Consider the following 17,649-nt stretch of genomic DNA (forward strand, 5'->3'; position numbering starts at 1 on the left):
AATCTTTAAAGATTTCCCGAGAATAGTTAAAATTTTCTTCTTGAAGAATTGCATATCCCAGATTTTGAATCTTTATAGGGATCTCATTAAAAGAAGTGGTTTTGTTTGAAACACATAGTAGGAGGGTATGAAATAGGAATCTGGGTGCAGGAGGAAAATAACCTTTTTCTAAGGTTAGTTTCTTCATCATTGTGGCTTCATACCCTCGTTCAATGAAGTCAATGTGCAACTCATTTTTGGTGAAGGAAGTTTTACCTGCCTGATCATCGAGTTGAAAGACTTCGGAGATGGATTGTGGCGTAATTTGGACCTTTTTACCCTTTATAGAAGAGTGTATGGTGGTTGCAACGTCTCCTTGTTTGTCAAGGGTTGCATTCTTCCAAAAATCCCTTTGGGTCGCCAAATAGATTGGTGCATCAGCGGTGAACAAAGTTTTGTACTTTGATTTTGCCATGATGTTGATGATGGAATCGAAAACATCGGTGGTTCCTGGTTTTGTTAGAAGACCCAGGAGATTGTGAGATGATTTGTATGGAATTTCAGTTGAAGTTGCCTTTTGAGAGGCTGTTTTCGATGATTTTGATGTGGGTTTTGCAGATGACTTCGATTTTGTCATTTTTGAAACGAATGATCGAAGGAATTTGTGAGAGATGAGAAGAAAAACTGCTTTGAGAAGAGAATTTTTAAGAATTCAATTCGACAGTAAAACCCTGTTTTGGTGGTGAGTGGGGAATTTTATAGGAAAGAGAATGAATGCTGACGTGGCAGCCGTTACAAAAGGTTTGACTGCTATGTACTGCCCACGTGACAACCACTGGTGAAAATGAAGGACAGTACTTTTGATGAAAGCAACTGATGAAAGCAGTGGAAAGGGGGCAGTGGATGATTTTCACTATCAGTGGATAGCATATCAGTGGATAAGACACTGCTTTTGAACAATAGAGGTTATCAAGAAATGAGGGAACAGAGGTTGCCTTTCAGCAGTGGGCAGGCTTTTTGAAGTAGAGCAGACTTTTGAACAATCAGTGGTTATGGCAGACTTTTAAGGATTTTAATGAAATTTTCATTTTTAGCTATTTTTAAGGATGGATTTTTGATTTTCTGAAAACATTTTGTTGCTTTTATTCATAGAAAAACAAGATGTTGCTTGTTATTCCATGTTTAGCATCCCAAACCTAGAGACCAAGCTTTCAAAAGTGGTTGTATCAAGTGCTTTTGTGAGCACATCTGCCAGCTGGTCTTTAGTTGAGACATGATGCAGAGAAATCAAACCTTTTTCATAGCAATCCCTCACAAAGTGATGTCTGATGTCGATGTGCTTTGTGGTAGAGTGGGAAACTGGATTTTTTATGATATTTTCTGCTGCCTGGCTGTCCAACATGAGTGGTGTCTTTAAGGCAGTAATACCAAAATCCAGTAACTGATTTTGAAGCCACAGGTGTTGGGCTGTACAGCTTGCAGCAGCAACGTATTCAGCCTCAGCAGTGGATGTTGAAATTGCTGCTTTCTTTTTGGTTTGCCATGAGACTAAGCAATCACCTAGAAACTGGCACCCTCCTGAAGTGGACTTCCTTGTGGTGTGACATCCAGCAAAGTCACTGTCTGAAAAACCTAAAAGCTTGATATTCCCATTAGCTGGATACCAGATACCAAGTGTGGGTGCACCTTTTATGTATCTGAGAATCCTTTTTACAGCAATGAGATTTGATTTTCTGGGAGCTGATTGACTTCTTGCACAGACACATGTTGCAAACATGATGTCTGGTCTAGATGCAGTTAGGTACAATAAAGACCCAATCGTGCTTCTATAAAGTGTTTGGTCAATCAGCTCATCCTTTTCATCAGACATGACCAGCTTATTTGTGGCCATGGGTGTGCTGCATGGTTTACAATCATTCATATCAAATTTGGTTAAAAGTTCTTTAGCATATTTGCTTTGATGAATGAAGGTTCCACTTTGCAATTGCTGTCCTTGGAGACCAAGAAAGCATTGCAGCTCACCCATTGCACTCATTTCAAACTCAACTGTCATGAGTTCTCTAAACTCTTCACACATTTTGGTACATGTGCTTCCAAAAATAATGTCATCCACATAAATTTGGACAATCATTAAATCTTTCCCTCTCCATTTAAGAAACAGTGTTTTATCAATGGCACCTCTTTTGAAACCATTTGAGAGTAGAAAGTTGGAAAGAGTTTCATACTGTCACACCCCGGCCGCGTGTAACATGCAACCGCGGTGGAAACGCCGGGGAGTGTTGTGGACAGAATTTAATTGTTTCATAACCATGGCATACAAGTTGTATTTTATTTATAAACAAAGGTGTTACATTGTCTTAGAAAGAGAGTACGGAAATCAAAACATAATTAAGCTAGTTCAAACTTCATTTTTAGGCTCTAAGGCACAGGTCCGCCCTAGAATCATGATCATCGTCCTATGGAATAGCTCCTGAAAACACATGTGAAAGTAGGTACGTCAGCATAAAAATGCCTGTGAGATACATAGTTTTTGTGAAAATGGGATTCATGACTTGAGCTTAAAGAAATGTTTAATAACAGTCAGTCATGAACCTTGTAATTTGTTTTGCTTTGTAAACCATTTGAAAAAAACAATAACATCAAACGATATGTATGGATAAGTGCAAGGTTAAACGAATAACCAAGTAAAATGAGTTGAATAAGATAAGTTGTTTATGAAGATAATGTCTTGTGAAGAATATGTTATTTATGTAAAATGTAATGTGTCTAAACTGAAATGACTTAGATAACGCCACGATATGTAATATTATACAAACATTTATATATAGGAAGTACCAGCGGCGTATCCACCATGTTTGTATCATATTACATATACCACGTTACTTAAATCATTTACCCAAACCAATCCACCATGTAAATTGTTCATGTGTAAACCAAATGTCAAGTATTATTGTAAACCATGTCAAATGTTGATGTTCAAATGTAAACCACCAAATGTATATGTCAATGTCGACGTGTTTATGTTCAATGTAAGTCATGTAATGTGTAATCCCAAAATGTATCATGTATGGTAAGCGAAATGTATCAACTTAAACCATATGCACAGAACAAGTCGTTGAAGTAAAACGTGGTTTAAATCAGCGTTATGTTCTGCGGGAAATGCATGCTCTATTGATATTAACATTTATGCGGTATTGTAAACTATGCATACATCCAAGCCTTGAGACTGCGGCGATAAACCCTTAAACAAATTAATGGTTTATCTAAGTTATGTATATCGAATTCGGTCATTCCTTCCAGTCCTATCAAACCCAGGACTTCAGGAATGGGAGTTGTCAATTCCTATGGTACCACTACCTACTAACGAACGGCGTAGCTAATGTTAATGAATGTATTGTCCCATGTTAAACAAACCAAATGTCATAACAAAATGAAGGCGTGTGATGTAAACAATTGTACTAAGTATGCTAAGTAAACATACGAAGCAGAAATGTTCATGTAAATCAATGTGCCCATATGCTGAGTAAACATATGCAGCAGAAAATGTTCATGTAAATCAATGTGTCCATATATGCAACAGAAATGTAATGTAAATCAATGTACTAAGTACGCACACAATGGGCATACATAGCATAAAATGTAATGAAATCATGTACTATAATGTACTAATGAGCATAGCAGATATACGATGTGAAAACATGGAAAACATGAAAGTAACAGATAGGCACATGTGTTTCACCCCAAAACAGTTGGAAAACAGTAAAAGAGGGGTTCTATGTACTCACCTGAGATTTGCTTTGGAGTTCTTGTATAATAACCAGATAATGCTAAAGATCACGGGATATCAAACGGCACCTAATAGGTAGCTATGTTAATATACCGGGCCAAATCGGAAGGATTGGACAGTACGCGGGTTCGAAAACCAAACGAGTATGGAGACTCGTGTAATATGGTTTAACAAAGCCTACATACTAAAATGAAACTTAACCTAAGTGCTTACGGTCCATCACGACCCGTTTAGGTAGCTTATGCTACCTTACGCGTCGTTCGCGTAGAACGCGTCTGGAACGCCTAACATCGTGACCACAAGGTATAACCTCGGAAGGTTATAGCTATGGTCACCTAATGTGTTTGGTCAGGTCCTAATGACCGACCAAATGGGTCGGGTTCGAAAGCATAAGCGATGGTTTAGATCGCTTACCTTACGACCCTATATAAGCACTAAACTAAAAGTGACGAGCTAAGCATGTTAGAACATGCTTAACTAAGTTTAGAAACAGGTTTGACATCAAAACAAACGGCTTTGATGCCCACGAGTAGTTTGGTTACAAAATATGCAAGAATGCACATTTTGGCCGAAACTACGACTCGTCACCGAGCCTAGATAACGTGGTGATCAGTAGGTATGGTCACTATGGACCATAACCATCGTGATCACGCTCACGTTATGAAGTTCCATGAACTTCGCATCGACCATAAGCTGGTCAATGCAGAAAGTCAACAAAACGTTGACTTTCGGACTCGAAAAGCGAATAAAAGAGCGAAAGAAGACTTACGGAGGGTCCCCGAGTGCTAATCTAGATCAAATAGCTCAGGTATGAAACAAAGGTTTCAACTTAGAGCTTCAAGATCAGATTGTTGTGATTTTTACACAAAAGGGGGGGGGTATTTATAGGAAAAGTGGAACCGTTAGGATCGTTTTATCGAATATCGTGCCTTGATCTCGTGCGTACATGTGTCCAGTGGATAAGTTCAGTGAACTTGACCCTTGGCCCTTCATTTGGGTGAAAAGGCATCGCCCTTTGATCGAACGAAAGGCCAGATTCTGCATTAAATGCAAAATCTTTCTGTCAGACATCCCCACGCGGCCCGCCTCACATTTGGGCAAAACTCACGCGGGCCGCCTGGCCCTCTCTGATCTGCACCACTTGCAGAATTTACACTTTTGGTCCCTGTTGCGTGTTTAAGCTATTTCCAGCCCTTCTAAGACCTGTAAAGCCATCTTTAAGGCCCTAAAATGATGCCTAAACATTGGGGACATGAAACAGGCCCAAAAATATGTCGGATGTCGGTTCGTTTGGCCGTACGATCGCGATGTTCGCTTAATTACGACGAAATGCGCATAAGCGTGAAAGACGATCCAAATGACGCGACGAATGGATTTTTCTCATGCCAAACACTAAGGCATAATATAAGGATGCTTACATAAATTTTTGGATGTCCGGATGTATTCAGAACGTAAGTTATGCGCGAAAGTGCAAACTTAGGCACTTTTTGACACTTTTAGTCCCTGAATGATCCAAAAGTTTGTTTTAGCATACCAAACCTCTCAAAGCCTATTTCTAAGCTATGTAAAGGATATTTATGGTATGTTTAACTTATGGACATGTTCCGGAATGTTCGTTACAGTTCAAATTGGCATACTTTCGCAGTTTGTCAAGTTTAGTCCCTGTAAGCGAATTAACTTGTTTTTGCTATACCAAAGCCTTCAAAACTTATTTCTAAGTTATGTAAAGGTTATTTAAGGTATGTTGAGTATATGTTGATGTTCCGGAGTATTTGTCGCATTAAACTGAGTACGTTTACGCACCAGTTTGCGTATAATTCTCCAGAAAGCGATGTAGAGTTTGAATTTGAACAAAAGTCAAAACATGAAAAATGCAAAACACAACCAAACAAACATTGGGATCAAATAACATTATTTTATTGATAATTGAACTGTTCATGATGATTACAGGCACAAATGTTACAGTCTCCCCTACTTGTGGAAATTTCGTCCCGAAATTTATTTAGAGGAAACTGATTGAAAAAGATGCGGATATTTTGCTTTCATTTGATCTTCACGTTCCCAAGTAAACTCGGGTCCACGCTTAGATTCCCAACGAACCTTGACCAAAGGAATGCGCTTGCGTTTAAGCCACTTGACTTCACGTTCCATGATTTCTACCGGTTTCTCAACAAACTTCAGTGTTTTATCAACACGAATTTCGTCAAGCGGTATGTGGAGGTTTTCATCAGCTAAACACCTCTTGAGATTGGACACGTGAAAGGTTGGATGAACATTTCCAAGTTCAGGAGGTAACTCAAGTCTGTAGGCTACCTTGCCGATTCTTTCGACGATCTAAATGGTCCAACGTATCTAGGTGCAAGTTTTCCTTTCTTTCCGAATCTGATCACACCTTTCCAAGGTGAGACCTTAAGTAATACACGATCACCGACTTGAAAATCCAAGGGTTTGCGTTTTAGGTCCGCGTAACTCTTTTGACGGCTTCTAGCTGTCTGAAGGTTATCACGAACTTTCTTTACCTTTTCTGTTGTCTCTAAAATGAGGGCAGGTCCAGTAAGCTGAGCCTCGCCAATCTCATTCCAGCAGACTGGTGAACGACATTTTCGACCATAGAGAGCCTCGAAAGGAGCCATGTTGATGCTGGAGTGATAACTGTTGTTGTAAGAGAATTCAATCAATGGAAGATGTGAATCCCAACTACCACCAAAGTCTATCACACAAGCTCTAAGCATATCCTCCAATGTCTGGATTGTTCTTTCAGATTGACCATCCGTTTGCGGATGATAAGCTGTGCTCAGATTAAGTTGAGACCCCATAGCAGATTGCATGGTTCTCCAAAAATGAGAAGTGAAACGAGCATCTCTGTCAGAAATGATGCTCAAAGGAACACCATGTCGAGCTACAATTTCATCTACGTAGATTTGAGCAAGTTTGTTAGCCGAAAAATCCTCACGGATTGGTAAGAAATGCGCTGACTTTGTAAGACGATCCACGACTACCCAGATGGCATCGTGACCTTTCTTTGTGCGCGGAAGTTTAGTAATGAGATCCATAGTAATGTTTTCCCATTTCCAAACTGGGATCTCCGGTTGCTCTAATAATCCGGAAGGACGCTGATGTTCAGCCTTAACCTTGAGACAAGTAAGGCATTTGGATACGTATAAGGCAATGTCTTTCTTCATACCAGGCCACCAATACTGAATACGAAGATCCTTAAACATCTTATCTGAGCCAGGATGAATGGAATAATGAGACTTATGGGCTTCATCCATAAGCAAGGTACGCAGATCATCTTGGCTTGGGACCCACAAACGGTCCATGAAATAGTACGATCCATTGTCCTTCAGTTCAAGAGCAGGTGTTATGTGATAAGGGAATTCCTTATCCATTAAACCTTGTGAAACACAAGCTTGTTGAGCCTGAGAAATACGGGCTTGGATATCGGTTTGAATAACAGATTGGACACGTACACAATGAAGCTTAATACGTTCCTTGCGACTCAATGCATCGGCTACGACATTCGCCTTACCAGGATGGTAGCGAATCTCGCAGTCGTAGTCGTTTAGAAGTTCAACCCAACGTCTTTGCCTCATGTTGAGCTCCTTTTGATTGAAGATATGTTGAAGACTTTTGTGGTCCGTGAAAACCACACATTTTGTACCGTATAAATAGTGTCTCCAGATTTTGAGAGCGAAGACAACTGCACCCAACTCGAGATCATGAGTGGTGTAGTTCTTCTCATGTATCTTCAACTGCCTTGATGCGTATGCTATGACTTTGTTTCTTTGCATTAGGACGCAGCCAAGACCCAATTTAGATGCGTCGCAATAAACGACGAAATCATCGTTGCCCTCAGGCAATGTTAGGACAGGCGCGTCGCAAAGCTTTTGTTTCAAAGTCTGAAACGCTTCCTCTTGTTTGACTCCCCAATCAAATGGCTTGTTCTTCTGAGTTAGAGCAGTTAGAGGAACTGCAATCTTTGAGAAGTTCTCAATGAAGCGGCGGTAATAACCCGCTAGACCAAGAAAAGAACGAACTTCAGTAGGGGTAGTAGGTGTATCCCAATCCTTAATCGCGCTGATCTTGGAGGGATCTACATGAATACCTTGTTCGTTGACAATATGCCCTAAGAATTGAACTTCTTTAAGCCAGAATTCACACTTGGAGAATTTGGCGAAAAGTTGTTCTTTCTTTAGGAGTTCCAAAGTAAGACGGAGATGTTGCTCATGATCAGCTCGCGTCTTAGAATATATCAAAATGTCGTCAATGAAAACAATGATGAACTTATCTAAATAAGGCTTGCAGACCCTATTCATTAAGTCCATGAAAACAGCAGGAGCATTAGTCAAACCGAATGGCATGACTGTGAACTCGTAATGTCCATAACGAGTACGGAACGCTGTCTTGGGAATGTCTTCTTCATATACACGAAGCTGATGATATCCAGATCGTAGATCAATCTTTGAAAAGTAAGATGCGCCTTGTAATTGATCGAAGAGATCATCAATGCGAGGTAGGGGATATCGATTTTTTTGATGGTAAGCTTGTTAAGCTCACGATAATCGATACACATCCTAAAAGATCCATCCTTCTTCTTTACAAAGAGAACGGGAGCACCCCAAGGTGAAAAGCTAGGACGGATAAAACCTTTGTCGGAGAGTTCCTGCAGCTGTTTAGACAACTCTTGCATCTCGGACGGTGCAAGACGATATGGAGCTCTGGCAACGGGATTTGCACCAGGTACGAGATCAATACGGAACTCGACTTGACGTGATGGAGGTAGACCAGGTAAGTCTTCAGGGAATACTTCGGAATAATCCCGAACGACAGGAATATCTGAAATGGACTTACCCTTGCCTTTATCTGCTGTAACCTGTGCTAAGAAAGCCACATAGTGCTTTCGTAGATACTTCCGTGCCTTAAAACAAGACATGAGTTTGAGACCACCGGCAGGCTTCTCACCACGAACCTGTAGGATCTCGCCTGTAGACAGCGGCACACGAACAATCTTCTCAAAACAAACTATCTCTGCGCGATGCTTGGATAACCAATCCATTCCCACTATAACGTCGAAGCTTCCAAGTTGCATTGGCGTGAGGTCAATAGGAAAAATATGGTCGTTAAGATTCAACTGGCAGTTGCGTAGAATAGAATTTAGAACAATGGGTTCACCACTGGCAACCTCTACTGTCAAAGGTTTACCTAGTTTTGTTCTAGACACGCGAAGCATTGTCTCAAAAGACAATGACACAAAGCTCTTGTCGGCACCCGAATCAAAAAGAACAGATGCTGGCTGATTATTTATAAAGAACGTACCGTTCACCACCTCGTTGTCTGCTTGTGCTTCTTGTGCATTCATGTTAAAGACTCGACCTCGAGCCGGTGCCGGATTCTGGTTTGCATTCTGGTTCTGGTTGACTAGTCTTGGACACCGATTTCTGTAGTGGGTCAGATCCCCACAATTATAACATGCACCTGGTGGGTAGTTTGGTCGTGCAGCCTGACCCTGTTGTTGAGCAACCTGTTGAGCAGGGTTCTGGACTGCGTTATTCTGAGCAAACCGACAAACATCAGCAAGATGACCCGACTTCCCACAGTTAGTACAGAAACGACACTGATATTGTGGTTGGTGGTGACTGTTGCATCGATTGCACAAAGGTGCATTTCCTGAATAGGGTTTCTTGGCTGGAGGCTGTGCGGCTTGGTTGGGAGCTGCCTGGTTAGCTTGGGCAGTCACAGCAAAATTTTGGGAAGCCTTACGCTTCCTTGACCCCCTTGAGGAACCAGAGTCCTTTCCCTTCTTGTTCTGACCTTTCTTACTATCCTCCTTGTCAGCCGACTGCTTCTTGCCCTTGTCACCCTTCCTGTGTAGTTTATTCTTTCGGATCTGCGACTCAGTCAATGTCGCTGATAACTCGATTGCCTGACGGAGTGTGGTAGGGTTGCTACCAGTGAGAATGTCTTGTACTGAGTCAGGTAGGCCGTCGATGTACCTTTCGATGGCCTTATCGAGTGGGGTAACCATAGTCGGGCAAAGGAGACTCAACTCCTCAAACCTATCCGTATAAGCCCTGTGCTCGCCACTATCTTGCTTCAAAACATCAAATTCTTTCTCCAACGCTCGCTGTTCATGACGAGGACAAAACTCCTTCATCATAAGGGATCTCAGTTCAGCCCATGTTTGAGCTAGAGCAACTTCTGCACCTTGATCTCTCATAACCCCATTCCACCATGTAAGAGCCCTCTTCTGAAACACGCTCGAAGAAAACTCGACCTTGCGATTATCTGGACACTGCACGTGGCGAAAAGTGTTCTCGATGCTCTCGAACCACTGAAGAAGCCCAGTTGCTCCCTCAGAACCACTAAACTTGAGTGGCTTAGCCGAGTTAAAATCCTTGTATTTGCATGTACCATTGTTGTTGTTGGCCTGGTTCCATTGAGCAAAGAGATTCGGAAATTGAGCAGCCATCTGCTGCGCAATAATCTCCGCCAGCTCGGCAGTAGCTATCTGGTTGTCGCGTCGAGGAGGCATTCTAGAAGAAAAAAACATGAAATGAAACGAGTGAGATGATTGGATGAAGAGAATGAGATGAAGCAAAAGCAATCAAAAGCAAAGATGGTGGTTATGCATCGCAATGCAAACAAGCGATATGAAGTGTCTGGTCAAAGTAAATGGGTCAGAATTAGTGTATCGCGAAGACATGCTTGCCTATAAGTGAACACTCACCCCAAGAGTTCCCAGGTAAGAGTGACTGGTCGGATTATGTGGATTTGTACGAACACTCTAGCCTTAGACAGAAAACTCAGGGCACAGGCATTCACCCTTCCAGTTCGCACGTGTTCACACTATTAACCCAACACTTTGACGGGATTTTTGAAAATCCAAAGGGGTTCAAAACCTTATAATAGAGGGTTCAAAACCTAGTAATCAATCATCCTAGAACAGATGATTAATTTTCAAAGCGGATCCGGAACCGAAGTTCCCGTTGTGGTTATCACCTAAGGATAGGTGATGTGCATGTTTTAAACTCTAAACACAAGATAACTTGTGTTAGGGTCCTAAAGTTATAGTCTAGGTCAAAGCATTACTAATAACCTAATTCCCTATAACCATTGGCTCTGATACCAACTCTTCTGTCACACCCCGGCCGCGTGTAACATGCAACCGCGGCGGAAACGCCGGGGAGTGTTGTGGACAGAATTTAATTGTTTCATAACCATGGCATACAAGTTGTATTTTATTTATAAACAAAGGTGTTACATTGTCTTAGAAAGAGAGTACGGAAATCAAAACATAATTAAGCTAGTTCAAACTTCATTTTTAGGCTCTAAGGCACAGGTCCGCCCTAGAATCATGATCATCGTCCTATGGAATAGCTCCTGAAAACACATGTGAAAGTAGGTACGTCAGCATAAAAATGCCTGTGAGATACATAGTTTTTGTGAAAATGGGATTCATGACTTGAGCTTAAAGAAATGTTTAATAACAGTCAGTCATGAACCTTGTAATTTGTTTTGCTTTGTAAACCATTTGAAAAAAAACAATAACATCAAACGATATGTATGGATAAGTGCAAGGTTAAACGAATAACCAAGTAAAATGAGTTGAATAAGATAAGTTGTTTATGAAGATAATGTCTTGTGAAGAATATGTTATTTATGTAAAATGTAATGTGTCTAAACTGAAATGACTTAGATAACGCCACGATATGTAATATTATACAAACATTTATATATAGGAAGTACCAGCGGCGTATCCACCATGTTTGTATCATATTACATATGCCACGTTACTTAAATTATTTACCCAAACCAATCCACCATGTAAATTGTTCATGTGTAAACCAAATGTCAAGTATTATTGTAAACCATGTCAAATGTTGATGTTCAAATGTAAACCACCAAATGTATATGTCAATGTCGACGTGTTTATGTTCAATGTAAGTCATGTAATGTGTAATCCCAAAATGTATCATGTATGGTAAGCGAAATGTATCAACTTAAACCATATGCACAGAACAAGTCGTTGAAGTAAAACGTGGTTTAAATCAGCGTTATGTTCTGCGGGAAATGCATGCTCTATTGATATTAACATTTGTGCGGTATTGTAAACTATGCATACATCCAAGCCTTGAGACTGCGGCGATAAACCCTTAAACAAATTAATGGTTTATCTAAGTTATGTATATCGAATTCGGTCATGCCTTCCAGTCCTATCAAACCCAGGACTTCAGGAATGGGAGTTGTCAATTCCTATGGTACCACTACCTACTAACGAACGACGTAGCTAATGTTAATGAATGTATTGTCCCATGTTAAACAAACCAAATGTCATAACAAAATGAAGGCGTGTGATGTAAACAATTGTACTAAGTATGCTAAGTAAACATACGAAGCAGAAATGTTCATGTAAATCAATGTGCCCATATGCTGAGTAAACATATGCAGCAGAAAATGTTCATGTAAATCAATGTGTCCATATATGCAACAGAAATGTAATGTAAATCAATGTACTAAGTACACACACAATGGGCATACATAGCATAAAATGTAATGAAATCATGTACTATAATGTACTAATGAGCATAGCAGATATACGATGTGAAAACATGGAAAGCATGAAAGTAACAGATAGGCACATGTGTTTCACCCCAAAACAGTTGGAAAACAGTAAAAGAGGGGTTCTATGTACTCACCTGAGATTTGCTTTGGAGTTCTTGTATAATAACCAGATAATGCTAAAGATCACGGGATATCAAACGGCACCTAATAGGTAGCTATGTTAATATACCGGGCCAAATCGGAAGGATTGGACAGTACGCGGGTTCGAAAACCAAACGAGTATGGAGACTCGTGTAATATGGTTTAACAAAGCCTACATACTAAAATGAAACTTAACCTAAGTGCTTACGGTCCATCACGACCCGTTTAGGTAGCTTATGCTACCTTACGCGTCGTTCGCGTAGAACGCGTCTGGAACGCCTAACATCGTGACCACAAGGTATAACCTCGGAAGGTTATAGCTATGGTCACCTAATGTGTTTGGTCAGGTCCTAATGACCGACCAAATGGGTCGGGTTCGAAAGCATAAGCGATGGTTTAGATCGCTTACCTTACGACCCTATATAAGCACTAAACTAAAAGTGACGAGCTAAGCATGTTAGAACATGCTTAACTAAGTTTAGAAACAGGTTTGACATCAAAACAAACGGCTTTGATGCCCACGAGTAGTTTGGTTACAAAATATGCAAGAATGCACATTTTGGCCGAAACTACGACTCGTCACCGAGCCTAGATAACGTGGTGATCAGTAGGTATGGTCACTATGGACCATAACCATCGTGATCACGCTCACGTTATGAAGTTCCATGAACTTCGCATCGACCATAAGCTGGTCAATGCAGAAAGTCAACAAAACGTTGACTTTCGGACTCGAAAAGCGAATAAAAGAGCGAAAGAAGACTTACGGAGGGTCCTCGAGTGCTAATCTAGATCAAATAGCTCAGGTATGAAACAAAGGTTTCAACTTAGAGCTTCAAGATCAGATTGTTGTGATTTTTACACAAAAGGGGGGGGGGGTATTTATAGGAAAAGTGGAACCGTTAGGATCGTTTTATCGAATATCGTGCCTTGATCTCGTGCGTACATGTGTCCAGTGGATAAGTTCAGTGAACTTGACCCTTGGCCCTTCATTTGGGTGAAAAGGCATCGCCCTTTGATCGAACGAAAGGCCAGATTCTGCATTAAATGCAAAATCTTTCTGTCAGACATCCCCACGCAGCCCGCCTCACATTTGGGCAAAACTCACGCGGGCCGCCTGGCCCTCTCTGATCTGCACCACTTGCAGAATTTACACTTTTGGTCCCTGTTGCGTGTTTAAGCTATTTCCAGCCCTTCTAAGACCTGTAAAGCCATCTTTAAGGCCCTAAAATGATGCCTAAACATTGGGGACATGAAACATGCCCAAAAATATGTCGGATGTCGGTTCGTTTGGCCGTACGATCGCGATGTTCGCTTAATTACGACGAAATGCGCATAAGCGTGAAAGACGATCCAAATGACGCGACGAATGGATTTTTCTCATGCCAAACACTAACGCATAATATAAGGATGCTTACATAAATTTTTGGATGTCCGGATGTATTCAGAACGTAAGTTATGCGCGAAAGTGCAAACTTAGGCACTTTTTGACACTTTTAGTCCCTGAATGATCCAAAAGTTTGTTTTAGCATACCAAACCTCTCAAAGCCTATTTCTAAGCTATGTAAAGGATATTTATGGTATGTTTAACTTATGGACATGTTCCGGAATGTTCGTTACAGTTCAAATTGGCATACTTTCGCAGTTTGTCAAGTTTAGTCCCTGTAAGCGAATTAACTTGTTTTTGCTATACCAAAGCCTTCAAAACTTATTTCTAAGTTATGTAAAGGTTATTTAAGGTATGTTGAGTATATGTTGATGTTCCGGAGTATTTGTCGCATTAAACTGAGTACGTTTACGCACCAGTTTGCGTATAATTCTCCAGAAAGCGATGTAGAGTTTGAATTTGAACAAAAGTCAAAACATGAAAAATGCAAAACACAACCAAACAAACATTGGGATCAAATAACATTATTTTATTGATAATTGAACTGTTCATGATGATTACAGGCACAAATGTTACACATACCAGGCCCTTGGTGCTTGTTTCAGGCCATACAAGGCTTTGTTTAGCCTGTAGACATGATCAGGATAAAATGGATCCTCAAAGCCTGGAGGTTGACATACATACACCTCTTCTTGCAATGTACCATAGAGGAAAGCACTTTTGATATCCATCTGAAACACCTTCATGTTGTGGTTGACAGCAAAGGCCAGGAATAGTCTGATAGCTTCCAATCTTGCAACAGGGGCGAATGTTTCATCATAATCAATCCCCTCTTCCTGTCTGTAACCTTGAACCACAAGCCTGGCTTTGTTCTTGACAACAATGCCCCTTTCATCTGTTTTGTTTTTAAAGACCCACTTTGTGCCAATGGTACTAACCTCTTTTGGCACTGGTACAAGCTCCCATACTTGTTGTCTTTTAAACTGTTGGAGCTCCTCTTGCATGGCTTCTACCCAGCTGTTGTCTTTTAGTGCCTCTTGGTACTTGACTGGCTGATGGAGTGATAGAAAACCAGCAAAAAGACAAATGTTTTGGGTTTGGCTTCTTGTGAGCACCCCTTCATTTATGTTGCCAATGATTTGATCAGGTGGATGAGATCTCAAGAAGATTAAGTCTCCTTGGTATGGTATGATGGCATTTGTTGGTGAAGGCTGCAAATGTGTATCATCTGAGCTAACCACTGCTGGTGACTTTGATGACCCAGCAGTGGCTTCAAAAGGTGGTGGAATGGGTGGTAATGAAGTGGACCACTGCTGACTTTTATCCACTGTTTGAGGACTTTTGTCAGCAGTGTTTGAGGATGTGGAAGCAGTGGTAGATGGGCTACTTTGGTCAACAACAGTTGAGGTAGCAGTGGTTGAGCTTTGGCAGCTGTTTTGAACAACTGGTGCTTTTCCCTTTGTGGCAGACCTTTGAGGGATGATGATTTCATACCCATAGTCTGGTGATGTATCCTCTGATGGACCTGCACTGTTAGTCTTGATAGCAGTATTTTCAAAAGTGAATTTTTCAAGATCAAACAGATCAGCAGGATTTGCTGGGATTTTCATTGATGAAAGTTCATTGAACTTTACATCCAAAGTCTCCTCCACTACCTTGGTTCGTGCATTGAACACTTTGTAGGCCTTGGCAGTGGTTGAGTATCCCAGAAAATAACCACAATCAATTTTGGCTGCAAATTTTGAAATGGAATCTTTTAAGTTCAAAATAAAGCATGGGCAGCCAAACACCTTGAAGTATGAGATCAGTGGTTTGATTTTATACAGAATTTCATAGGCAGTCTTTTTGTGCCTGGGGTTTATTAAAACTCTGTTCTGGACATAGCAAGCAGTGTTTACTGCCTCTGCCCAGAAAGTTAATGGCAAACCTGAATCTGCAAGCATAGTTCTGGCAGCCTCAATCAAAGTTCTGTTCTTTCTTTCAACAACCCCATTTTGCTCTGGTGTTCTAGGGATGCTGTACTTCCTTACAATCCCTTTCTTCACACAGAAGGCATCCAACTCCTTATTTTTAAATTCTGTGCCATTGTCACTCCTAAAGCTTTTTACTGGAAGATCAAATTGCTTTTCAACCTGTATCACAAAGTCTTGCAAAATGCCTGCAGTTTCATCTTTAGAGTGCAAAAAGAAAGTCCATGTAAACCTAGAAAAGTCATCAACTATAACCAAAAAATATCTTTTCTTTTTGAGGCTCATGACTTGAACTGGGCCAAACAAATCCATGTGTAGCATTTGCAAACACTGGGTTGTTTTGGACTCTTCAATGGACTTGTAAGAACTTTTATGCTGTTTTCCTTTTAAACAGGAAATGCAATGTTCAGGACATGAAAACAATTTTTGTGGTAGGCCTCTCACCAAACCATTTTTTGAAATTTCTGTTATTGTCTTAAGATTTGTGTGCCCCAGTCTTCTGTGCCAAAGTTCTGTCTCTTTGTTAGAGGCAGCTGAGAACAGACAGGCATCAGCTCTGGAACACTCTTTAGACATGTCAACAACATAAACATTGCCACTTCTTTGAGCAACAAGTTTAGTTTGACCATTTTTGATTATTGCTTCAATCTTTTTGACCATTTCTGGTCCAACAATCCTACAACAGTCTTTTGTGAAGAACGACCCAAACCCTTTGTCACTCATTTGAGATACACTCAGAAGGTTGAATTTCAAATTGTCTATTAGATTGACATTTTCAAATTTTACATTACCAGATTGCACTGTTCCAGACCCCATAACTTTCCCTTTACTATTATTTCCAAAGGATATATCACCCCCTCCATGGATTTTAAAGTCTTTGAGGAGGGCTTTACATCCTGTCATGTGCCTGGAGCCTCCACTATCTACATACCAAAGGCTATCAAACCATGCAGAAGCTCCCTGCACATGAAGTAAAAGGATTAGTTCATTAAGGACTCCAAAGCCAACAGGGCTTTGGATGGAGTCTCAACAGTGTCTGGTATGGATGCAGTGTGATGGACAGTGGTTAAGTCAGGGGTTTGGACAGTTTTAGTACTGTTTCTTGCTAACCACTGTTGAGGGTCTTGCCCAATCACCTGCTGATACCCAAAAGGATGCCTATTCACTTTGGGTTTAGAGGGCTTTTTGTAGACCTCATAAACGTGTGGAATCCTTTGGTAAGACTGTTTTTCCTTGCCTTTTCTGAACTGATTGGCAGGAGGTGCATCAGTAACCTGAACATCTCTTTTGACAGATGTTTGGTTCAGCTGTTTTGTGACAGCTGTTTGAACTGGCACAAACAGTGGTTGTTTCTTTGTGAATTTGACAGATGGTGATGATGCTGATGAACTCAAAGATGTTTTAGCCATGTACTCATTCTTCTTCTCATTAAAGTTTTTGAGATACACACATGCCTGAGTTTTATGGTTTGTTTTACCACAAACACTGCAACTTTCAGCTGAAGTAGTGACACTTGTTTTAGTTAACTCATAAGCTTTTAAGTGGAAACAATCTTTTGTTAGATGGTTCCTTTTCTCACAGAATTCACAAAACAAGTTATCAATTTTTTCTTTCTTCTTTCTCTTTTCAGACTCCTTTGTAGCAGAGGCTTTAACCACTGCTGGGATGTCCTTGAGAGGTATAACTTTAGCTTTTGGAGCTTTAACACCATCAATTGATGTAAAGTCCATTGGCTTGAAATTTTCAAGAATATCACACTCATCAGACCATTTTGGTTTAAATTGATGATTTTCAATCTCCTCAAAAGCAGAGGGGCCCATTGGTCT

Source organism: Helianthus annuus, chromosome 11 (assembly GCF_002127325.2).
Source record: "Helianthus annuus cultivar XRQ/B chromosome 11, HanXRQr2.0-SUNRISE, whole genome shotgun sequence".
NCBI lineage: Eukaryota > Viridiplantae > Streptophyta > Magnoliopsida > Asterales > Asteraceae > Helianthus > Helianthus annuus.